Genomic DNA, 26,012 nt, shown 5'->3' on the forward strand with positions numbered 1-26,012 from the left:
TTCATGAAGAATAACAAAAATACAGTGTGGATCTCTCTGAGGATTTATAAATGAGGTCTGTTCCTCCAGGACCATTGTTAATCTAGACCAAGGTCACTGCAGTGGCCTCAGACTACTACTGTGTTTTCAGTGTGTATCTGTGTGTGCGTGTATGTGTTTATATATGTGAAGCTGAGGTGTATAGATGAATGAAGACCCATACGCTTCATGTTACAGACGGACAGAGGGACATGGGGCCCATGCAAGGTCAGTGTCACTGAGCCATGACAAAGATCCGATGTTGTAAATAATAAGAGGTCTGACCTTTCAGGGAGGCAAGATGAGCCATATATCAGCTCCATCGACCAAATGTCTACTTCCTTATGTGGTGTTTGTCATAGTGAGTAGAGCAATGAATGGACATTAATGGCTACATTAATTTACATAATCAGATTTCTTCAGTTGTGACATAGATTATTGAGAAGGCAACCTCATGTAAATTAATAATCCAATCGGATTTCATTGTATCAAACCACCTTTTTCCCGGAAATATCCATTCAGTGTCTAAACATTGTTTTTAAAAATCTTTCAATTGCTTTTTAGTGTTACTGGTGAAGACCGCCATTTCCGCATTGGATTCACAGGAAATGGTGCATCCTTTTTATCTCACTGATAGAAGCCTCTCTGTTTAGTAGTTGCTCTTCTACATCCATGTCAGAGCTGTTAGTAAATGCAAGCCAAACATGTGATGCTGCCGCTTCCCATCAACAGCATGTAACCACTGACAGCCTTTAACCAAAGGGTTAATTTTTATTGTGAAGCAGCCACAGGAAATGCAATGTATTCATCACAGAGGTTAATTTGACATTGTTAGCAGCAATTTGAAACAGTATTCCTTGTTTTAACCAAACACATTGAAGCCTGACTTACCTTGCTTAGCATGGAATTCTTAATGGACATGTTTATACAGCATCCCTTTAGGTGAGTAATTCTCTTTGAAAGTTGTTGTTTGTTTGTTGTTTGTTTCATCAACAGATAAGTTGATGCCTTCAGATGAAGGCATCAACTTATCTGTTTTGTTTGTGTTTTTGAAATGCTTGCATTTCCTTCCCTGGATATTGGATTTTGTGGAGGAGGGATCTTTCTGTTGCACTTCTCACCTTATATGACTTTATTCTCACTGGGTAGCGGTCATTGGCAAGAGATCTCACAAAACCCTTAACCTCCAGAGGAAACTGCGTTGTTTGTGACCCATAACAAATGTGAACAAAAGTATAAAAGGAATATAAAAAAAAACATCTCAAAGATGTGTTGAAATACAGTGAGGCTTTGATTAAAGACTACTGGGAGCACACAACTAACCAACAGTACTGAATTTATCTCGGCTCTTTTCAAAGGCCTGACAGCGTATCTACAGTAACACTTGCACTTTCGAAAATGAAAGCCCTCGTTGCATCAAGCTGCACTCTTCAGGCTTGAGCAGAGGAAACCAAGCCCTCCATGCTTTGTTGTAGTATTGCTTCTGTGGCATCTCTATTTAATGGCAAATGAAAGAGAGAGAAAGAAGACGGATGGAAAGACAGAGATGTTATACGACACAGCTGGAACCTAAACTCAATTTCACGACACCAGAAATATTATGGTGCGTGTCCGAGCCGGCAGAGCACACCAGTAAGCCCCAGGCCTCCCATTATATTGAAGGGTAAGACATATCACTCCTGTATCGCTTGTCAATAAGGACGATGGCCACTGGGAGACTGGACATGTGAATAGCTTAATAAAAATACACTTCAAATAAGGTTTACAGCCTTATGATAAATCAGGGTACATCCTGGCAAAAGCTATGATTATTGTCCTTTTTGGAAACTGAAATATTTGACTGTGAGAATGCATTATTCACAGAAAATCACTCTATATGTATCTAGCTGTTTAGATTTAGTCAACATGGATAACTTGACATTCAGTTTTCCAATATTTGATTTAGCATCTATTTACTCTTTCTATGGTTTTGCATGTTTAAGACCATTAACTGAGAATCATCTGCTCAACAGCTCATTTGAATTCATGGTATCCTTTTGATGAATTCTAATTCCAAAAACGATTAGCCAATCAGAAGCAGAGAGGGGAGGGTCGTAAGAAACAAGGTAGTGTGATCCGAGTCAACGCCGCTTCAGACTGAGACCGTAACCTAGCAGATGGTATAAGTTACTAAGTCCACAACCACACAACATCATTGTTCCACATCTTACCATCAGGACTAAACATTGAACTGTTCTGACGATCTATGCTGCCTTGCCGAAAAATGCGACCATAGCGCAAATCAATAGACTCGACTCTACTTGGCCCTGCTCTGTTTTCCGTTGCAGGTAGTACCCAGAGATAGTACGTAGCTTATCGTCATAGCGACGCTACACACAACTGCCGTGACGTAATGTTCAATGCGACACACACACCAGCAACCCTCACAGCTTTCTCTTTTTTAAGTTAAAACGTTTCAACATTACTCAGAATGTAAAGACAGATAAGCGGTATGAAAACCTTCCAGCTGTGTTTTCCTCTGTCGTTGTTGCTGCAGCGGTCTGTGTGACGGCGGGAGCAGAGGGCTCTGTGAGCGGGCGGCTGGCTGGCCTCACACGCTTCCCCTGCAGCCACTTGCGGAGCTCCTCAACTCTGAAAATATTCAACCACATTTTGGTTCACTTCTCGTAAAACTGTCAATATTCGAAATCTACACAGCTGAACAACTTTCTGTTGTTGGCGCATGCAATGATGATGCAGTGAATATTCTCTCTGACCAATCAGCAGTCTGTTGTGTTTTCACGTTACATTTTAGTATCCCTCAGCTCGCTTGGAACCTTGATGGAGGTGAGGTGATAGAAAAAAAGTACCTGGAAGCAGCTACAGGTACAACATTTCTACAATGGAAAACCAAACAAAGGCCAGTCGAGCCAAAGGGGCTCCGCTCAGACTAGCTTGGTTTGAGGGTGTGGCTGACCCCCGCTAGCCGCTTGGCAAGCTTTATGACGCGTTTTCATTGTGACGTCACAAGTAAAGGAAGTGAAGGGCTGGACTACAAACGAGCTGTTTTGAAGTAGTTCAGAGCAGAGCTTTCTGTGGGAGATGGGAACTCCCTTTGCGCTGGACTTTTGGCTTTTTCACTTTGCAAACCTGTTACATGCACAAAAAAGATATATAACTCAATAAAGGAGAGGGGAAAAGCCAAAAAGCATAATACCACCTCTTTAACAAACCAGAGGTTAATGCAGCGCTTTTTTTGAATTGCCCTTGAATGCGTCACCAAGGAGAATTTTATCCTTACTGGCAGCTGCGTGACAAAACTTTGTCCAAAAAATAAAGGCAGAAAAAGGTGTGCTGCGATGGATGTAGGTTTCTGAAACCAGTTTCAAGCCAGTTGCAGAACATACTGAAATGAAAAAAAAAATCATTGGCTGCCTAGGAGGTAGGAATCTTAAGCTTTGAAAAATGTTAACAGCAAAGAAAAGTATACTCAATTTGAAATTAATGGTCTAAAACATCCCCCAAGTTTGCTTCCTTTAAATTGATGCACTCACTTGCTCATTGTGTATTGGATTTTAGAAGAGTGATTTCAGCTTACTGTAATATCATAGTCCATGTTGTTGAGTAAATAATGTATCGTATAACTCTGAAATCAGTACATTCACAGTCTCATCATGACTTCCCCCCATTAAGTCTGCATTTAAAATAGGATGGTCTTTAAAATCTTCTGAGCTGGCCTGAGCGAGAGCCTGTTCTTCACATGCAGCATACTTAACAATTTTTTCTGATTAGATATTTAGTTTGAATTATTCTCTGTGGCTGGTTTAGATTCTGGACAATGTTCCTGCTGAGGTGTGGAGACTGTACTGCTGTCCTTTCTTTCACTATATTATACCTTTTTTAACCGGCTGTACTGAGAAGTGGAGCAAATTTTGATCCAAACCCTTGATATGCTCTTCCTATAATCTGCTTGTCCAAGACCTTTTCCCCGTAACCTTGACATTTGCTCATGTGAGTGGTGCTGCATGAGAGCACGGCTAAATATTAATAAAGACAAAGCTTCAAACTGTTTGAAGTAAAGTGCAAAAACAGCCTTTTATATTCAGCAGCATCTTAACCTTAAAATGGTAAGCTGCTGGTAATTTGCAAGTGTACACCGCAATTTTAATATTGTTTCAGATATCTGATGCACATACAGTATATTTAAAAAATAAATTCAACACGAGGCATATTTTTGCATTAATGAAAACTAGAAAAAGTTAGTTTGTTTATTTGTCTCTGTATGTGTGTTTTGCACATTTACTTGTTAAAAATACTTTATGCACCTCCTAGGGAGGAAGTCAAATCAATGACCCTGGTGCTCTTGAGTCCTTCCATTTGAAGCTGGTGGGTCAGGATGTTCAGAGTGAGCTAGATTAATCGGGCAGCAGCTCACTGGATCGATTATGATCTGGACCGCCACAGTAGGCAAAGAAAGTGGGGGGGTAAGCATGGGCCGAAGGCAAAATGTAAACATCTGTGTTCATTGAAACCAATTAATTGCGAGGGCATGTGACGGCGAACATTCCCACCCTGCACTCCTCCTTCATTAATGCTGCTTGCCATTTTCTCATCTTCATCATTGCTGATCTTTTGGCCCTTCTATCCTCCATCTGTCTCTTTCCTCCCCTGCATGCATGCCATTTTCCTCTACTTTCGTTTTTCACCCTTCTCCTCCACCTTTCTCCTTCCACTTTTCCTTACCCTCTCCACTTCCTAGTTTTCATTATCCCTCCCTCACTGCTCCTTGCACTATTCAAATGGTACAACCGTTTCTTTTCCTGCATAATGGAAATATACAGAAAAGAAATCAGATCGTCTTTCTCCCGTTTTTCCTCCTCACACACCTCTCCTTTCTTTTCATTTTGGCCTCTTATCTACATCACCTTCCCGCACTTCACTGCTTTAACCACACTCACATGCACACACACACAAAATGTTGAATTAATTCCTTCAACGCTCCTGCTCACCGTCGGTGGTCCTTTATCTCTGGGGGTAGAGGAAAGGTGACTGGATTGCTCCCCATCATTAAAACCTCATCATCTAAGATGACACTGTCTACCGTTATTGACTTTCACTTTTCCCCCCCTCAAAGGATGTGTCCATAAAATCCAACTGGCAGATGACTATTCAACCGCAGTTTCATTAAAGGTGAATTTAACACTTTTATAGACATTATGAATACAGAATACAGACAGGATACTGTAATATGGACAGAATAATATAAATTCCTGCACAGAATGTCAGAACTCTCTGAACAATTTCACTGCATATTCTTCAAATTCAGAAATACAACCAGGGCGGACAATAATGTCTTCTAAGTTTCCTGGACTGCTTTCAAGACAGAGGGAGAGAGAGAGAGAGAGAGAGAGAGAGAGAGAGAGAGAGAGAGAGAAAGGGAGATAGACTGGGGGGGACAAAAGAGAAAAAGATGGAAATGTCAAAGTGGATCATTTCAGTGGAAGACATGTGGGTCTGTTCACTCCTGAACAGAGGCATCCCTAAAGGTCACGTCAATAATTCCTCTGTTTCTCCAGCTGGCCATTAATCATTTGGTCGTACGTCTGTCATCATAGGGGGCTAATGAGATCTACATAGATCATTTCTTCCTCTGGCTGGAGGACAGCCCTGCTGGTAAAAGAAAAAGCACTCTCATTGATCTTGTGTTGCTCTCAGACGATCCACATGTGGCCAGAATTCGTGTTGCCCTGCAATGTTTCCTCTCGTCTTTTTTGGTGGGAGGTTTAGGCCAGACACATGTGGGTGATTTAATGGGGCTTTTGAATAATGTGTGAATCATGTGAGAGCATGGCAGTCATAATGGATGAATTGGGTCCTATTTTGTGACCTGAATGTCCTTGTACCAACAAATTTGCCAAAACTCGGAAGCTCTTTGACAGTGAATTTAGCTGTGTTTTGCTGTGTTTACACTCAGATTCAAAATATTTGTCCATATTGGCCATAAAATTGACCTGCTGTTGGCATGTAAACAACAATGGCCTCTTAATCACTGTCAATGGAAAAGCTTCAGGATTTGGTCTTTTAATGTTTGGCCTCGGAGGGCACAGGAAATGAACCGTATGGCTCCAAAATGAAATATCCAGCCTTTGATTAAAGTGGCATCTTGCCACTTTTTCTGACAAAGTGATGGATTGCACAAACTCGCTACAAGCGATGGTACCTTTTAAGTTCTGTCTTCAGTAACTCAGGGATTTATTAGCATAGTTCGAATATTATGTGCTCACAGAAGAAAACTTCTCATAAAGTTCTAGGATATTGGGCAATGTTTCACAGTATTTATAACTTTGTCTTCAAAGGGACCGAAATTAATTTTATCCTGATTAAACCCTTATGCTCATTAATCATCCTGCTGATCAATAAATCAATCACTTCGGATCAATGAAACTCTAGTTTAACAATGTCAAAAGAGCCGTTCATCAATCCTTTGTAAATTTAAAGCAAATATACATCTGGGATCTCTTTTTTAACAACTGACAGGATGACAGATTGCTGGTCAGTGATGACTCAGCGTTTATATAAGGGAACACCAACATCTCTAAACACGTACCTGACAGATTGCCTGCCTGTCAGTCAAAATGTGTAACCCAATAAGAAGAATTAGTCACTGTCAGTGTCACTTTGATTGTAGTCAAAATTTAACTCGCAACTTAATAAATCACAATGACTGAATGTGTGCATCCTTTGGGCTTGTTATGCCTTTTATGGTTGTTATTTCCAATACTAAATGGATTAATGAACATTTTTGTGTCAGTCAAAGTGGCTGTTTACCTTTAAATGTTTACACTTTAAAAATAAAGAACTTTAGTCTCTTTTTAGTAGTCCTTTTAATTTACCATAATTTATTAATTTATCAAAATCATTTTGATAAGGATGTTGATGGTATTATACAGAACAACGCAAATCTGTATGTCTATAGACAATCTTTTTTATTTCCGAGCTTAACGCTTATCAAGAACCCAAAAACTGATTTTTAGACATTTTATTGTTCAGTTGGTTATCTGACCAAAGAGGGCAACCAGGCAAGACGAGATTATGGGCTGTGACTTGACATGTCGGTGTGGAGGATCAGTGCAGCACAGAGAAGTGTAAAGAAAAATAAAAAAGTGGTATCATCTGGATTTTGGGATGAGACATGGAAATCACAAGACACAGATTTTGAGACGCAGACAACTCTTCAGTTCTTGCCTTGCAGCAGTATATCTGGTAGAAAGCATCGAATCTAGTCTAGTATTCGGGTGATGTGATGTGCTTTTTCATTCTTTTTGATGAGCGAGCAAGCACCTCTGCACTCATGGCAGGCTCAGTGGCACAGTGTGCGTGTACAGTATGTGTGTGTGTTAGTGTGTGTGTGTTACACATGCTTTTCAGGCATGAGAAGGTTGCTTACCCTCTTGATAGATAAATATGTCATTTATTATACATTTAAGTTGAATCTAATATCCTGCTTCCTCCTCACTGTGATTACCAAACTGTCACACTCAAATGCCAACTCTGACAACACTTTCAAAATACAAATTTTCTGCACACAAGACATTTATATGATGATTATTTGTGTGCAATTTTCTTACTTCTCCCATATTTGTCGTGACAGGTAATGTACGTCATTTCTGACTTTACGTGTTTACCTCTTCATATTCAGTCCATGTGCCTTATAATGATAGATAATGCATCGACATGTTCTGAAAAAGCCTTTCAGAGTTTCAATTTCAGCTTTTTCCTTTTTCTCACTAATGTAAATCCATTGTTGTAATGGCCAGATCTTTTCTTTTATATTAGAGAATCAAAGCTCATTATATGAGTCATAAGAGATCCCCTTTGTGCAGGAGATGAATCAAACTGTTTTGAGTCGCACTCTGCCATGCAGGCTCATCGCTTGCTGTCCCTTTATAATGCTATAAAATAAAGCTAAACCTATTCTCTTGTACAATTTCTGAAACTATTTAAAAGGTGTTAAATTCCAATGATTGTTTAAATGTAGCATTGAAAATCCAAGATACACCAACGAAACACATGGTCTAGATTTTGGAGAGTTGTCTTTTTTAAATTCAGGGTTAACCCTACAATGACGTTCATCAGTTTGTTTAGTACAAGTACCCTTTTTTGTACATAGGAAATTAATCGATCAACGGCATTAACCATTTGATGGGTTGTGGTATAAAAACATTTAGTAAGAAACCTTGATAAAACTTTGGTTCTGGTATTTTGTGATGAACTGAAAATACAAATAACAGATGTAACATAATGGTGGTGTTTTACCCCATTAAATACAAAGTGCTTATTGTACATTACTGCCCACTATTTAGTTGCATTTCTTCATTTGTTATGGAGACTCTACACAGGAAACTCAAAATAATATAATAGTAAAATATTATAGTTTGCAGGGTACATCCAGTGTCTGAAAGCAGAGATGCTGATGGGCTTACATTACAACAGGGTCTTTTATGAGTCCAGAAACAGTAATGGACACTGACATCTATTTATAGTGGGAACATCTAAAGACGGTGAATAAAAAGCATACAAAGAGGGAGCGAGAACAGAGCCACTGGCAGTGTTTTTATAAAGCTTTCATACAATGTATGACAGATGATCAAATGTGAAACGACTTCACAGTGAAATCCAAATTTTGCACAAATTTTAACTAAATTTTTAGAAAAAATAAAATGCTAATGAATACACGTTTCCGCCATGAAAAGAGTCAAATCCTAAATCCTTACTCTTTTGCACATAAGAATAGGTGGATGAAAACTCACTTTATGATCTGTTTTTTTTTTTATTCTGAATTCAATGTGTTTAAGTGTGCCAAACATTTTAAAATGTGGCCAGTCATTTAATTAAAATTACTTAAAAAATAAGGTATATTTTAAGAAAGTGGCAATTAACTTTTCTGTCAGATTTTGGACCAACAAATATGTCGAATAACGACTTCATCAGGTTCAACACGGTGCATTTAAGGATGTGAGCCAGGATGATTCAGGGGTCCCAGTGCTGAAAAGCGGCTGTGAAATATGGTGTAATGCTTTCTCAGGAGAGCCCAAATTTAAAGCAGAGCCCTGGATATACAAGATGAATGCTTGAGACGCTGACCAGCAATTCAACATCAAAATTTATATTCTGAAATGTTCTTTCTACAGACAGACAAAACATATTTGCTTTTAATGTGTTGAGTGTTTGTAGTTGGTCAAGTCGATGTTCTAATCACTATTCTGACCACAACATCTCAGTTGGGAGGAGTGAAGGAAAACATGTTTTTGAAATTCATCTTCTCCAGCTCTCTGGGCGAAGTCATAAAGTCACAACATAATTTATTCCTCTTTCTTTAGACATAACCAAGAATTATGCCCCATTTTGAGGAATCCCTGAAGGTACTAATTCATATTCTCTATATGATTGGATCATCAATACTGAGGGTAAGTGAAGGTCGCTCTGACAGTTTTACGGGTTGGCAGGTTTGCCTGCCTTACTGCCATTATTTCACAAAGCTCTATAATGTTTTTTTCCCCATCATTGCTGATCACATTGTATTGTGACAGGCGGCCACTTCAAAAGACAGCAAATACAATCAAAGCTGCATTACACTGAATCTGACCTCCGCTCGCTTGTTCCTGTGAGGTTGTTGAAAATACTAAGTAGCTTACCCTGCTTCTAATAGCCTTTCTTCACAGGTTGCATTTATTAAACTATCTTGGAGATATAATAAACATTATATAAAATATCTTTTGTTTATGTAGTTTTGTTACACCCGGGATGACCAAGTTATGTTTTGAGCTGAGAGACTTTTTTAATTGTCAAAAGCAATAACAGAAAAAAAGGCCAAAGCCTTTACAAAGGATTTCACATCTATGACAGTATAAACGTTGGAAACTGACAAAAACAAAACAGCACGTCTGTTCCATGCTTTGTGAAGTATTAAATGAATATTTTATCGTTTTCCACATCTGTGTTTGATATTAATGAACTTTCAGTCCAAGCCTACGCTGCATGCTTGCTAAGATGACATATCTGCCTGCCCACCTGTTATGAATATTTATTACATACTAGTGGACAAAGGTTAAAGAGGCACATTTTAAATTTTGTGTCCCTGGCTCCAATTCTGCTCTTCGCCTGGTAGTCAAGAAATGTTGCTGTCCATGGTGCTGAACTAGTGATCCAGTTATTCTCTCCTCTTCCATGTTTCTCTCTTCTTTCTCCCATCCTTTTATTCGCTCTCAGTTTGGTCCTGGAGCAGTTAACGTTGTCAGCTACTATGAAGTGCCGCAGGAGGGAAGCCAAAAAAAAAGCGTGATCACTGTTGTAAGTGATTGAATGGCTTATTCAACTGCTGCGTGACCCCCTCTCACCTTTCCAGAAGAAAGAATTGGATTGGGGAGAAAAAGAAAATATGAAAGCCTTATTGACCTTAACCTCAAAACAAAGGTTACAGAAAGTCTTGTGTAAAGGTCTGAAAAAGCTGTATGTGATTAAATGTACTGGGGCACAGAGTTCTGCCATACTTGACCTGGGTGGGAGACCTCTTTAATTCTCTCTCTCTCGCGCGAGCGCGTGCGCTTTCCTCCTTTCTAACTATAACCATGTCTCAAACTAAACAGAAAGCCTCCAGGAGTATGAGTGGCATAAGTATGGCTGTGCATGGCAAAACAATTGCAGCCTGTCCACTGCATAATAGACGAGTGAAAGTGTAAGCACTGTGCGCCATCCATGAAATCAATGGTCCACTGCTTGGTGGCTGGCTGACTCCCTTCCAAACACACCCAGGCGGGTGCCATAAAGGATGTTTATTAGACTGACAAGTTGACACTGCAGCTCCTTGTCATGCTCTGATAATAGGGGCCAGGCGCAGACCAGCGGAAGCCTTGCTTCAGCTGGTTAAGAGACAGACAAACCCTTCAGGGGTGCAGATAAGAAAGGAGAGGAAATAGGGGAGTGGAAGAAAAGACAGAAGAAGAGGGAGGGTGTTGTATTAGTGCGGCTAGTGCCTGTTTTAAGAGTGGAAGAAAGAAAAGGATGGAAAATAGGAATGAAGCAGAAGAGAGAAAAAGATACGACGAGAGTATGTTCAGGCAGTGGCCAAAAAATTGTTTATTTTGTTTATGTTTATTTCAGTAATAGTTTAAGAAATGGATCTATGAAAAAAACTGTGAGTAGTGTTGGCGCCCCATTCATCATAAAGTAGGTTGCTCGCTTGGCGCCTATAGCCTTTTCACAAATCAGTTTGAGACATACTGTATGTTCTTCTCTCTTCTGTTCTCTTCTGTTCTCTTCTCTCTTCTCCTCTCCATCGTTCTCCTGTAATGAGCGGCTCTAGATTAACTGTGAGGGCTGAACAGATGCAAGCCATAAATCAGCTAATCAATGGCACCAAAGTTAGTCCCTGAACAATATTGTAGGAAAACGGCTTGAATGAGCCTCATTGATTCAGCTTCACAAATCGTTATTTCCCCAAGAAAGGCTGACCTTGAAAGACAACAAAGTCCTTACTTGTCACCCCACACACTAAGAAACGTATTCTACTTTAAAAGTGCCCCAGTCAAATCAAACCATGATAGAAGTTTTCTGCTCATTGATTGTTGTCACATATTTTTTTAATTATTTCTTTCTAATCAGCGCATCTTCTACCCACAACCTTCACAATAATCTCTTCACCCAGGAAACCAGGTCAAAGCATGAACATGAGGAGATAGGATGAGATGTGGCTTATTTCTTGCTAACTCATCATAAAATAGTGCGACACACCTCCATTTTTCCAAGGGTCAGTCCTTTTGAGTCAGCGCTGCAAAGGGAAGTTCCCAGCACCATTATGTCATCAGGGACAAGAGGACGGAGGGAGAGAAATGCTACAAAAGAAGCTATTTTAATTAAAGCTGGCAGATTTACTCGCCTAGCTGGGTTTAAAGCGTAGGCGGTCCGGGCCGGTGGGGGCCAGAGTGGCCGTCGTAAAAATGACTCATGCTAGGCAAGGGTGGAAAAGAGCCCCTTGAGGGACGGGCGGGGGAATTAAGGTGAGCAGTCGGAGGCCATTCTGTAATGAGGACAAATAGCTGAAATGTTTGTCGTCTGACAGAAGGTCTGGAGCTGGCCAGGGAAATATGCATAGTGCAATATTTTCAGCTCCTGTGACATTTCAGCTGCACTATGCCACTTTAGTAAGAAGGGGAGGGGGAAGATGAAAAAATGAAAATAAAAGCACCTGAAATACTGAGCCTATTGGTCTTGTTATTTAGTTTTCTTCCCCTTTAGAATTAAGAAAATATGGGAATTTATTGGTATTTAGAGGATTTTAAATCATGCCAAATCATTTAAACACTCCATTGCAAAACTTCAAGTGCAAACTTCTTTAGTTTCTCCTTTTAAGTGGCTGATCTGCAGCATAATCAACTGCTTATCGTCTAACACATCCCACTGTATTTGGCTGGAGCACCTTGCCGAACAGGGTGCACTACTTAGGCTTATTTCTGAGAAAAAAATTAATATACTCATGACTTGCCGTTTGATTCAAAAATTGTATCGCTTAAAATCAATTTCCTTTCAAAAGTGGCAATCCCATCACTGTGTGCACTTCTGTGTGAATGATCAGGATAACGACAGGAATGAGTTCATCCACCAGAGAAAGTAAACTTTAGTAACATTTCTCACTGAAGCTAGTACAGTGTCAGCCCATGTTTCCCCTCAGAGGATGATGAGTAATTATGATAAAATGAATTGAATATAACTTTTACATAATTAAATGCAAATTGGATATTTAAGTGATTTCAAACATATCTACCAAAATGGTTTGAATGAAGTTTTTCATGCATGTTTATGTGCTCTTGCATTAACTGTAAAAATAAATTCTCACCTTCCCGCTGTTACCAGTTGTACTCATGGTATAAAAACTATTAATTTTCTCAACATTAAGACCCAGATCTTTGAGTGATGGATCAGAACTTTGTATTTTGCCACAGACTTGGATCAATACAATGTCACAAGTTATAAGAGTAAATGAGCCTTTAATTCAGTAGCTTCTTGTCCCTTCTTGCACATACGGTAGTGACTGACTATGTGCTTGTGTGGGTGTGCACGGCCATGCTTTGCAGCGATGTTGGCAGCTATCAAACACAGAGAGTACATGTTTAAAGTGTGGCACATGCAGCAGCTGCTGTCTACTCACAGTGCCAGATTTTTATGGTAGTGAGAAGCCAAATGAGGGCCGTCATATGATTCTGGGCACAGGCATGTCACTGTGTTTTTCTGTTTTCAGGGACTGGGATGGTCAATCACCAGCCACCCTCTCTTCTTTTTATCTTTAGATTTTTGTCTTTGTCTCTTCCCACTCCCTCTTGTGCTTCACTCATCTCCTTTTCTTGTCCTGTCACTCTCTCCTGCAAGCTGTTGGATGTCCCCGGAACGAATGAGTGATGAACTGAAAGCTGTGAAAATAATACCCCACCACACCACACACACCACCTTACTCTCTCTCACTGAAGGTACTGTGTCTGCTGTAGCAGCAGATGTGACTGGATGTATACCAGCACTGTCACAAATTCCCCCCTCTCTCTGTGTGTAATGGAATTTATAATTTATAATCACCATCTGTAAATTCCCTTATTTATGTCATTGTGTCCCTGAGTCATTTCAGAGGCTTGTCTTTATCTTTTGTAACTAAACTAAACAAAGAGACGGGGACATTCACTAACAGATTTGCTGGGCATGGTGCCATATTGAATGCAGCAGAACAATAGCCTGATAAATCCTTAAAAAATAAAATAAAATTCCCACCATTTAAAAAAATGATATGTAAATGAAACCAGTACCGCATAACTTTCGCTTTTAGCTGTATAGACCTCTTTATGCCATTAAACAGAAACTAGATCTACGTCTTCACAATTTATCTTCTTTTATCTTCCTTGCCTCAGACGGATTCTTTGGTTTCATCTCACTGATTGCGTTAGCCTTGGTTGTTTTCCACATTCTCATTTTCAGCAGAGTAAACTGGTTGGCTTTTTTCAACTCTTAAAATGTGAGCTGTCACTCAACCACACACCTTTGTGCAGCAAGAAGTCTCAAAAACTGTGTGTTTATCCTAAACAACCGGTCCCAGTCTCCTCAACTTTGGCTCCTTTTCAGCATCTTTCCCTTTTCTTTCTTGGACTTGCTCGCCTACCTGTCTTCTGGTGATGTTATACAGTTGGGGGAATCAGATTTGCTCAATATGGAACTCCTTCTGTTCTGCCTTGATTTTCTTTGGTGTTTTTTTGTACTATGAAGCCTGTTATTTGCAATTGTAACCTGTATTCATTTCTTAAAAACCCCTCTGAATATTGCCACAGCATTAAGCTAAAATACATGTCATCTAGCTGACCTAGATATAATAATATAAAATCAGACTCTCCCAAAGCACCATGGAGTGTGTCTCTCCCTCACTGTCTGTCCTTGTGAATATTCGTTTAAGTTGCAGCTTTTTTACGTTTTTACCTTTGATAAGAGATGGCCAAGGTGAAGACGTCAATTTAAACCATCACACCCACGGTATGTAAGTGTGATGGTTGAAAGCACTCAGGGGGGTTGATAACAGCTACAGTGTGCGCTTATGTACATGCCGACATACAATATATGACAAAGGTGCATTTGAAACCTATGTTTAATTAACACTTGAATTGGAGAACTGATTGTAAGGCTGAGTGCTGGAACAATACGGCAGCCTAATTAGGATCATGAGAGGAGCTCATAAGACGAGTGCTTTGTGCAACAGGAAGGGTCATGTCGTGTATTACTAGCTCCTACACACACACACGCCTGCATCCACTGGCTCTATCAAGGATCTGTATCAAGTGCTGGCTCATGTCTCAAGTGTAAAATTAGAGTAATTTTAGTGTCCTTCAAAGCCATTATAAATGCTAATTGACGCATGTTTGTGTACAGTTCGAGCTGGCAATGTTGTCACACAGGACAGTCTTACTTTAGAGTGAAAGTGTTTGTCACAGTGAAATACGTTTAAAATGCTTCATCATATCCTTCAACATTTTTATTATATATATACTGTATGTATCAGTTACAGAATGCCTTGACTGAAGAAAGACGCTCAGTAAGATTATTGGACTTGAACAACGGTCAGTTCGACGACATTACAATGCGTTACCTTAAAAAAATAAATACACCACTTCACCAGAATTTTGAGTTGAGCAACAGGGGCAGAATATTGAAACATAAGATCACGACTACAAGCTTTTATCAATGCATTGTTCCTGTTGCTGTCAGTAGGTTGAATATTAAAACAGTGATAGGCCAAGTAATCTGTTGGCCGATTAATCGTGCCGGATATTTTGAGATAATCGACTTCGGCTGACACCTGCACCCACGAGGCTAATATACAAAAAATGTCTGTGGACATCTGCAGGCATCCTCATCAGCGTGGTTGGAGTGGAAACGATGTCAGCACTCCACCTAGTGTGTTTAGGGAAGGTGGTGAAAAAGTTAGTTTGGAGCCCTAGACTAAATGTCCTGAGTCACCATTGTCTTTTCTAAATGTTAACATGTTTCTTTCCATCCTAATCTAATTTAAACTGCCCATTACTGGCTAGCATTAAATATATGCTGTTATACTGTAGAGAATAATGCAGCTGAATGATGTCACTTTTGACAATCGGTACCCCGCTCTCCCTTAAACACCATTTTGAAATTTTCAGCATAACTTAGTGTATTTTTCTATTTGATTAATAAAAATTCCATCTAGAATAACATGTTACTGGCGAAGATAACCATGTATATTAAATTGTACTCTGCATGTAACAATGATTTTGAATAATGACATGACTTTACTTTGTTTTGATATCAGCAGTATATATATCAGTCATCGGCTGCCCTGCTCTCTAAATATCGGCATGTGCCATTGAGAAACCATATCGGTCCACTAGCCATTGAAACCACTAGTGTAAAATGGCTTGTGCTTACCAAGTTATGTCTTATTTTTTATTTATTTGGATAGAGTGGATCAGGAGGGAGCATTTACAGGACACACTGTTGCTGCCGGAGATCTGATTTCTTTGTCTTTGGTTAGGCTTTGCCTTGTTAGGCAAATAAAATGTCATTATTTTGTGTCCCTGTTTTCTCCAGGTCTGTCTCGTGAATTTAAAATAAGTACAAAATACTTTACATGTTTAGAAACAGCTACAACTCCTTCTCCTTCTGTTCACAGCTGCAACCCAGAAGACCAGCACTACAAGGCTCAGCTTAGGTGCTCTCAGGGTGAGTTGCAAATTCAGATGCATGCTACTACAGCATACCTTTGTGCATGTGTTCCTGCTCTACTCAATATTAAATGCCCTCTCCCTCTCTTTACGTATGCATGTATGCAAGGTAAAGCGTGCAAACATTTATTCACATGGCAACGGAAAGCAACTCAGCATGACACCTGAAATGACTGCAAGACATGAATAAAAAACAATCATTTTGTTTGCTTTTCAATGCAAATATAAATGATCCTTTGATTGAGGCTGCAGCCTACCTTCTTTCTGTTGGTCATTAATGCCTTCTGAAGCACTTTTACATTATCACAGCTTGGATTTTCTGTGTGAAGCTTGGCTAGATATTTCTTTTAAGAATAGCCAAGGCCCATTTATTGTCTGTGTGTGTCTGTGGATACCTCCTTTAGCCACATTAGCAATGGAGCATATTCTTTAGGAGCTGTTCCAGTCACTGTGCGCTACATATCTCAGTGATCTAGAGATACCATTTATCTCCTTGCCATAGGTTTACGGTGTAGCTGACTCCAATGAGTAAATGTATTAACTGTCAACTTCTGCAGCAAGTTTTTAGTGAATAATTTGATCCTTTCGTCCTTTCATTATTTCTGACTTCTTTGTCAATTCCACCTCCCAAGTTTCCATCAGGCTTATTTTGTTAAGATACATACAAGTATAATATCTGACACACAAGCCTTATCAGAGTTGTCAAGAATTAACAAACCAAGTGTAAAAGTGACGACTCCACATTACTTGATTTGCCGCACAGCATAGTCTGTGTGTGTATCTGTGTGCTACAGTACCTACTGTACAGCAATACAGTCATAGGGATAGCTTAATAGATTGGTAGACAGGAGGATATGTAGAGGTAGGTGGATAGGATAAAGAGTTAATAGGGCGATGTCAGAGGAAATAGGATATATGTAGATAGATGAAGGAGATATATAGATGGACAGTTAATTAGCCTTCCATCAGGTCACACTGATAATACCGGTAACAACGGCCTGATTCACCAACAAGGAAATGAGGTTACTCATTATAAGTGATCTACATTAATTCAGACTAAATGTTCAGACGAGAAGACCAAATCATTCCAAGGTGGAAACAGGATGCAAAAATTTGGTAAGGAGAATATAAGATAAGAAAGTCTGTAAGAGTCTATCCATCCCATCCATCATGTTTACTGGCTTATCCCAAGTCTGTCAAAACGCATTAAAACAAACTTGCTGGGTTTGCTGATTGCCTTTTAAATATCATTCAGAAGGCCAGAGGTTCTGACGCATAAAACAAGAAAGTTTTTTTGAAACGTTTAAAAGAAGATCAGCAGAGGATTTCAGGCTGCACTCAGGTGTCACAGACCTTTTTAATAATAGTGGATGTCATCTGAGCTACCAAGAGAATATCACAAGAACTCATGTCTTTAGAGCAATATTGCTTTAACTGGTGACTAAGAGTCTCATATCTATCTAAATCCGTGTTCTTGACCAGTCAATCACCTTGACAAATCAATGCCTTTCAGAGCTAAGAAAGTTTAGGACCATACCGCTATACGGATTATTTTATATGTTGAAAATAAAGAGACATAACTTCACACCCATTTTTCTATTCATTTACTATTATTATACTACTATTATATTCATTTACTTTATTTATAATCAGTAAATTTTTTGATCCTCACTTAGGAATGTCACTGTTGTTTTACAGTAAAAAAAAGTTACATTGAAGTAAAGTTTTGACCCTACGGTGGAGAAGCACTTAGTTTAGAGACAGAGAGGAGGAAGGAGGCAGCGCTGCATGTTTACCTTTCTAATTAGTTCTCATAGGAACCCGGCCATTGATTGTTGCAAATGCCCATTGATTTTTAGCCGGGCCCTGCACTATTTGATTTTTGCGCTAAATGTCACGGGGTGAATGACGTCTGTGTCGGTGATGTCTGTGACATCAGTATGTCTTTTTGTGTTTAAGCATGAGTGCGTGCGTGCGCATGCAAGTGTATTTCTGCATATGTACGTGTGCATGTGTTAAATGAAAATGGGTCTGGGTAGCTGACGAATAGGAAAGTTGCTGCATTCCTTTTGGCCCAGGCAGTCTAATCAAGAAACATTGATCTGGCCGGGGGAAACAGTGTGCTTACTTGCACACTGAGATAGCCAAAAGCTATTGGCATACTGTTTGTTCCCATTGGATAAAATCACAAGACTTCGCTCCCTGTGGTCTAAACAGATCACTATGCCAGAAGGTCAAAAAGAGTGCCACAATTAATCAGCTAGGCTCCTTTAATATTTTTGGTAACAAAATGTTAGGTGATGCCACAGTTCAATACAGACCTTAATTAATTGTTCATGGATTATGCCTACATTGCATATGTTGAGATGACAGTTTGTCAAGTGCAAAAGAACGTAAAGGCATTGGCATAAAACGGTTTGATTGTTTAGCCCAACAAAAAAAGTCAGTGGAATTAATTTTCTGAAGGGTTTGAAAGAGTCTTTAAACTATAGTTGAACTGTAGTTAAACTATTCTCGACAAAGGACTGTGCTCTGCCTAAAACTTTACCATAACTTTAAACTCTTGACTCTCTCAACTTTAATATCAACATGGTGACATTGGCATTTCCCATAAGAATTGTCAGGAGCCTGATTATGTGAATCTCAAACACTGTTTGATGTGTTGTGACCCTGAGGGCTGCATCAGAGAATGTCGTAAGCAGGTTGGCAGTATTCAGGATGTTGGTTCTGGTCACTTGATTTTCCACATTAAGTTTGTGATGTGGCAGGTATTTCCACTGAGTTTCCCAGCAGGCTCAGTGCTTTCCAGCTAACTGACTGCGCAGTTTTGGCCCCTGATCTCACAGCACACGTTAGCCTACACTAACTGTGTGGTAGGTGTCAGTCTCGGTCAGTTAATACACCCAGCCAGTTGTAGTGGTGCTTTAAATGTGCCAATTCCTCGTGGATAGAACTGCAACAATTAATCGATAAGTTTTAAACTATTAAATTCATTGCTTACTATTTTGATAAGTCTTTTTTTTAAGGGAAAAAAGTCAAAATTCTCTGATTTCAGCTTCTTAAATGTGAATATATTCTCTTTACTCCTTCATGACAGTAGACTAAATATATTTGGGTTGTGGACAAAACAAGACATTTGAGGACGTCATCTTGGGCTTTGGGAAATGCCACATTTTTCACCATTTTCTGATATTCTGCAGACCAAACAACTAATAAATAATCAATAGATTAATCGAAACTAATCAGTAGTTGTATCCCTGCCCATGAATAAACTGGTTATATGCTAAAAGTAATAATAATAATGATTCTGTCTCAGTCTCTGTCCCACATGTGTGAATGTGTTAACTGCTCTCCCGAGTGTTGCTGCTTTACTGTGGTCTTTGGATTTGTTGTCTCAGCAAATGGCCTGGTTTAATGGGAATTTGCCTGTCATTGTTCCCAGCTCTTGTTCCTGTGAGCGGTTTGAATAATGCAACGCTCTGTCCTTAACTTCCACTTGAATATACTGTATCTGTGTGGTCAGCAGGGAGAGAATGTGTCAAAGAGGCAGAAGTACAGAAAGGCAAAGGGACAAAAAAGTGAAAGACGGCGGAGAGAAAGTTCATGAGAAAAGGGCTGACAAAGAGAATGAGGGACATCAAGAGACAGGGAGAAAGATGGATAGAAAGACTGATTGAAAGAGAGAGGACCACACACTGCTGCATCTATATTAGGCTTCCAAAGGATATCTAATGTGATTTGCTTGGGTAATAAGACAGGCAACCATTTGTAATTTTCAGTGTTCACTGCTCATCATGCTTTTTGTGTGCTGTGTACCTACACCCTCATCCTGTTTACTGAGAGGTTGGAGAAGTTTATTTTTAGTTGTTTGGAACGTATGTAGACAGACCGTGATGAATGGGGACGCTCTTCCATTGTGGCAGCAACAACGGTTGCACGACTGACTGTAGCGTTGGCAATAAGGCTGTCACTATATCACACTGAGAAAAACAGAGCTTTGTTTGCTTGAAGCTTGGCTTAGGCTTGCTAGCTTTATTTTTGATAAACTAAGCCGGCAAAACGATGGGAAACATCTATAGTCAAACAAATGTGGAGAAGGAGGGAAGAGGGTAACACCAGCTTGAGGAAACCCTTGTACGCATAATCAGAAACACTTTGGGGACCAGGGAATTACCACTTTGTTATAGTACTATCAGTTACTGGATCATATGTGTGAAATAGGAGCTCAAGCTAAATTGTGTTATTTTTAATTTAAAGACACATTTGATTTATCTTAAGACCTAACACTTCACTTGTCTGCTGGCTAGTTGAGTCTTACTTTTTGACTCATTTTTACATTCAGTGTAAGTTGAGATATATTTTGTGGAGATGAATTTTGTAGATTGACTTCCTTAACTGACTGTTATGGTGATGATTTATTAATTGATGGAATGGATATTAAGCTATATTGCGTGGTTTAAAAAGTGACATGTTATGAGTTCTGATGTCCACATTTAAACACTGTCTCCTAGAAATTGCATTTTTATTAATTTCTAAGTTGCAACAGTTTGTGTTAATTGGTTTTCCTAGAATATCTGTAGCAACTTTTTATGGTTATGTTCAGGCAATCACAGGATAAGGTCAGGAAGAGACTCTGGTCTTGGTTTAATAATTAAATGTCAAAAGTGACTTGAAGCACAAGTTTATCATTTTAGCACGTAATAAAACCATGATCTTTCCCTAACCTTAACCAACACGCTTTTGTTGCCTAAACCTAACCACGACCAGGACACAGGATGCGAACCCTGGACGCTGTAATAGTAGATGTTGCCAATTTTGTTGGTAATAAAGGAGAAAATCCCTCTGCTTTTACTAACCTATGACCTGAATTAGTTATCAAGTCACTTTTTATTCATATAGTCCAATATCACAAATCAGACATTTGCCTCAATGGGCTTTACAGTATATACAATATATTACAACAGTTGTAATGCACTAATTAGATAACAGTTAAGAGTATCCAGCATACATTAGCTAGGTTAGGTTTCTTTTTGTTGAAATTGTCAGGTTGATCGCAAAAGCACAGTGGTCAGTGGGACACAGACAAAAACAGAGATTGATGCCAGTACAGTAAATTGAAAATGTACAGGTGGCCAGTAGACTGAACACATTTCGATCCTACTGATCTTCTGTATCAGTGGCTGAATAAATGTTGACTGTAAAGGTCTCTGAGTGGTAGGAACACTAGAAAGGCTCTATATAAGAGCTCTCCATTTATATTGGGCAGCTGGCTTTTTGCACTAGTTTACCTTTAAGGGAATTTGAATGAAATTGAATGAACCCACAGGAGCCTCATGAGTAGCCAAGATCAGTTTTAATCCATGTTGACTCTGAATATAATTTTATCTTTGTTTCCACTTTTGGCGGTTTACTACAATGCATGCCATTTTCTTCAGTTTTGCAAAATAAACAAAAAAGTCATAACTCAAAAAGTGTTTGTCCGTGGAGCAGTCTGAAGAGCACAGAATATGATTTAAGCTTCCTTCTGGCAGAACAACAGTGCAGCTCTTGCAGAATCACTTTAACTATAAATCTAGTTAAAAGTGAAGACCTTACTCTAACTCCCATGCAGCAGAGGTGAAGCAAAATTTTTGTCTGAATATAAAACCTCAACACAACATGTCTTACCAACATTGGTCTTGTGTCCATGAGCATGCGATGCACCTTAGAACAGTTTAAAACTGCAGTGTTTTCCCAGTTTAATGTGAGCTTTAGATGAATGTTTTGGTGTTTTGGTCGGGGGGTTTTGGGGTGCTCCCCTAAGAAAAATGTATGTTTTCCAATGAAAAATTTGTAATTTCACATTATATTGGGCCATTATTTTCACCATATTGCTGAACAAATACTTGGAAAAGCTAGAGCAGATAATAAATAAACAACACCAAAAGACCAGTCTACTGGAGGAACTACAACCTTTAGATCTGGAGAAATAATTTGGTTGGTTCTTTTGCCAACCACTGGTCCACATTGAGTTTCATTAGCTTAAAAGGACTAGTTTACATCAATAATTAGCTTTACTAGCCTCAGCTCCTCCAGTCACCACCGTCTTTTCCAAAACTACCTTTTCAGACTGAAAAATAATTTCATCAGTCTGTATAGGACAGAGCTGCAGGCTACGCCAGTGTAGTCTAAGTTTGTACCTGATGTTCTCAACATTGGACAAGTAGGCAGTAATAAAATACAGCTTCCATTACTTTGTATAAATTGAGCTAATGTTAAGTTACATAGCAGCTATGTAGCTGCTGTAGAAGCTTTCCTGCCCAGCTGCGCAGTCTGAAGGGGGGGGATATAGCGCTAACAGGCTTCACTTTTCTAGCAGGTGGGAAACAACAGACTTTTCTTGGTCTTGAGAAGCTAACACACTGAAACAGACAGTACATTTACTGCCAGAATATTTTTCTCCGCTCGCGTTCACCGTCACTTTCTGCCGCTCGGACAATCAAACACTCGCTACGCACCTCCTGATTCAGAGTTACGCTGCTCTTAAAAGACCATCTGTCACGTATGTTCTGCATAGAATGAGGAGGGGAAGCGAGCCGAGCATTGAGTGCTGCCGTGCTCACACAGTGTGCGAGTGAAAACATTTGTAGTGCAGAGTTTAATGATTGTGGGAAATTTTAGTAGTGGCAGTCGTGATTCAGCAGTGGCGGTGTGCCGCATATAGAGGAAACACTGAAGATCGCCCTCTATATTAAGCAGCATCAGTTGAAGTCTCTCTTTTTCTTGCTTTCACCTTCACTTTCTTCTCTGACTTTCTTCTCTTGCTCAGTCACTCCCCCCTTTTTTCCTCTAAGAAGACAAAGTCGAATGGCCCAATAGCGTTTAATTGCTGTGGTTTTTATGTGGTCTGCTGAGAAGTAATAGCCACTCAGCACTTCTGTCCGCAAGATAGATGCTGCTGATGCTTGTCTGGGAGTTGGTTGCAGCGTGGGAGCGCACCCAGTGGCTCAAGGAAGTGCAGGTGAAGTAATAAAAGGAAATAGTTTGCTGGGGGGGGGTGGAATTCCACAATGGATTTCATTTTCTTATTGGAAACAAGTCAGTTGGGGTCACGCACACAAGCGCATGCACACAGACCGATACACAAATACACATCCACATAGACACAGGCAAAACCCAGCAACACACACACTCACATAAAAGGGGTCGGAGAAGAGCAGCAACTTGTTAGCAGCAACCATTCGCTGTGACCAGTCCAGTAATGCAATCTGCTCTTGCTGTTGGACAGGCCACCAGATGGAAGCGGTCACAGGGTGACTCAAAAATGGAAACAGCAGGAAATCAAAAGGATTGCTTGGATCCCTCCTGTATTTGGCCCAGCTCTGGTGTCACAGACTGGATACAAACCTACTATTTCCACTTCACTGAAACATTGGAATAACATGTCCTTCTCTACAGGGCCTCTGTGGTTGGGCTTTACAATAATATAACTCTTTTCTTAACACCAGTATTATGTGAATATTTGTTTTAATAAACCCTAAATCAATATATCTAATAGTCCAACAAAAGAGCAAATTGTCATAGTATGGCTTTTTTCCAACAATTTGAATACGCAGCTTTATAATATTGTTTTTTTTGTGTGGCAGAATGATGTAGCCTTTTAATGAACCTACTCAGTGAAAACAACAACAAAAATCAGATCGAATGTGCCAATGCAGATGTTAGTGTGTATACTGCAGGTCAGTTTAAGAGATGATGAAGTAACCTAAACACCACAAACAGCCCAGTGCATCTTCAACCTGAGACAGATAATATCAGCGTTCATTAAGAAACACACAGCAGTTCTTTGACATTGTAATTTAGCTGTTCTGAAACATTTCAACTGAAAGAGAAAAAGATTTTGTAAATATTAGAGAAAAAAGGAATGAGAAAGAGTGAAGTGGGAGAGATGATACATTAATTACATATTTTAGATTTTTGTTACTTTGCTAATTTTATCTTCCGGACTACAACCTGTAATGTTCAGGTCACTCTGAGAATACATCACTTTGTTTTAGGTTTAGATATAAGTTGTATAATGAAGTCCTGCATTCATGTTATGAAGAACTGACAAGCCACACGGATAAGAACCGCAACTGTTTTATAACTGAGACTTTGACAAAACTTGAGATGCGCTACATACAGAACACATCATCGACATCCGGGAGGAAATTAAGTATGGATCACAGTAAGTTATGTGATTACCTTGGAACCGAACCATGTCAGAAGTTCACTGAAGAGTTTAATTGCTATCCATGTGATTGGATTTTGTTTGTCTCGCCACATGATAGAAATTCAAAATCTTGAGTCCATGAAAAAGCAATTACTTGCTTTACTGCTTAACTGTTAAGAGGCTCTCATTATCTAGTTAAAACCATTCACAGTTTTAATTCAAAGGAAGCTTTAATTTGCTTTATTTACTGCCACACAGTAATTTCCTCCTCTGCGGCATAAGAGGCCGTTTTTGACGTTTGTGACACAAGTGTCACACACTCAAAACGTCTTGGTAAACATTTATGTTTCTGTTTTGCTCCATTTTTCTATTTTAGGCAAATATGATGGGATTTGAAGGTTTGACTGTTAAATGTGATGGACCCTTATGGAATAAGATCGTAAATTAGAAAAAGAGAAATGGGATTTTTGTCATGCAAAATGTGAAGTTTCATTTACAAGGACATTATCCCAAAGACAAAAAAAAACACTTTTGTGATGCAGTTTGTCTGTAACATTCACACACTGGCGTTGAGGCCTAAAGAATTTACGTAAGCCATTTAATTATTATTTCTAATTAAAATGCCCAGTACAGTGTTAATGCATCACCAGTTACCACTGTCTTCATCATTTGTGAGGTACAAGAAAACTCATTACACTTCACTTCAAGGGTCTTCAAACTTACACTATTACATTGTTAATCTGTCTTTAATCAAACTTTTATTGTTTACTTATGACAAAGTTTGAGTTTTACTTTTAAAGTTCAGAGAGCCAAGTGACTTAAAGTAAAGTCTAAATGACTCTGATGCATATAGAAGTGTATACATGAACTTTAAAGTTTACTTTAAAGACAGTTATAGGTCTGTGTAACTGTGGGACTCATGCAGCTCTCGTGGGTCTTGACATATATTTCTTTCCTGTCTTTTTTTCCTACTGCACCACTTACATATGGGACTTTACTGCATGGTGTAAGGAATGAAAATAAATTAATCACAGTAATAATAAAACTACTGCATTGTTTACAAAATGCCAACACTAGCAAGTGGGGTACATTCACCTGAATTAAATGTTAAGTAAATTTTTGCAGCTATGCTTCACTCACAAATGTTCTAGTTTCCAATTATTTACAATGCAAAAGACACCTTTTTAAGCCAGTCACTCATTGGCCACCCAGCGGCTACTATAGATACAAGCAAGCACACATTACTGTTAGATCACTTTGTGATAAGAATGCAATATGGACTGTTTACCTTTGCAATAGTCATGGCGAAAGATAAAATAATTGCTGCTGTAATAACTTCCAGAGTTGTAAAATGCTGTCTAAGGTTATTATAAACTACTGTGTGGTGTTTTGGTGTGTGAGCAGCCTGTAGACTTATGAATCTGTTACTCAAACTGGACTTCCTGGATTGCATTTCATGTCTCAAGGGTAGATGAAACAACGCGCCCCCACCAACGCAGCCACCTATTTTTTTCAGCTCCACCTCCTGACACTGATGTGTGAGT

General features: G+C 39.3%; 1 protein-coding gene across 1 annotated transcript in view; it reads left to right on the top strand.

Annotated features, from left to right (window-relative positions):
• tnr (tenascin R (restrictin, janusin)) overlaps positions 1-26,012 on the top strand; it is a 208,595-nt gene that overhangs the window by 51,057 nt on the left and 131,526 nt on the right. The window contains exon 3 of the mRNA XM_038718059.1: positions 16,226-16,275. The gene's annotated coding sequence lies outside the window, so the exon portion shown is untranslated. The remainder of the gene's footprint in view (positions 1-16,225; positions 16,276-26,012) is intronic.

The sequence above is a fragment of the Micropterus salmoides genome, unplaced genomic scaffold (assembly GCF_014851395.1).
Source record: "Micropterus salmoides isolate LMB-PRFRI ecotype aquatic unplaced genomic scaffold, ASM1485139v1 Ms_hic_scaffold_14, whole genome shotgun sequence".
Taxonomy (NCBI): Eukaryota; Metazoa; Chordata; class Actinopteri; order Centrarchiformes; family Centrarchidae; genus Micropterus; species Micropterus salmoides.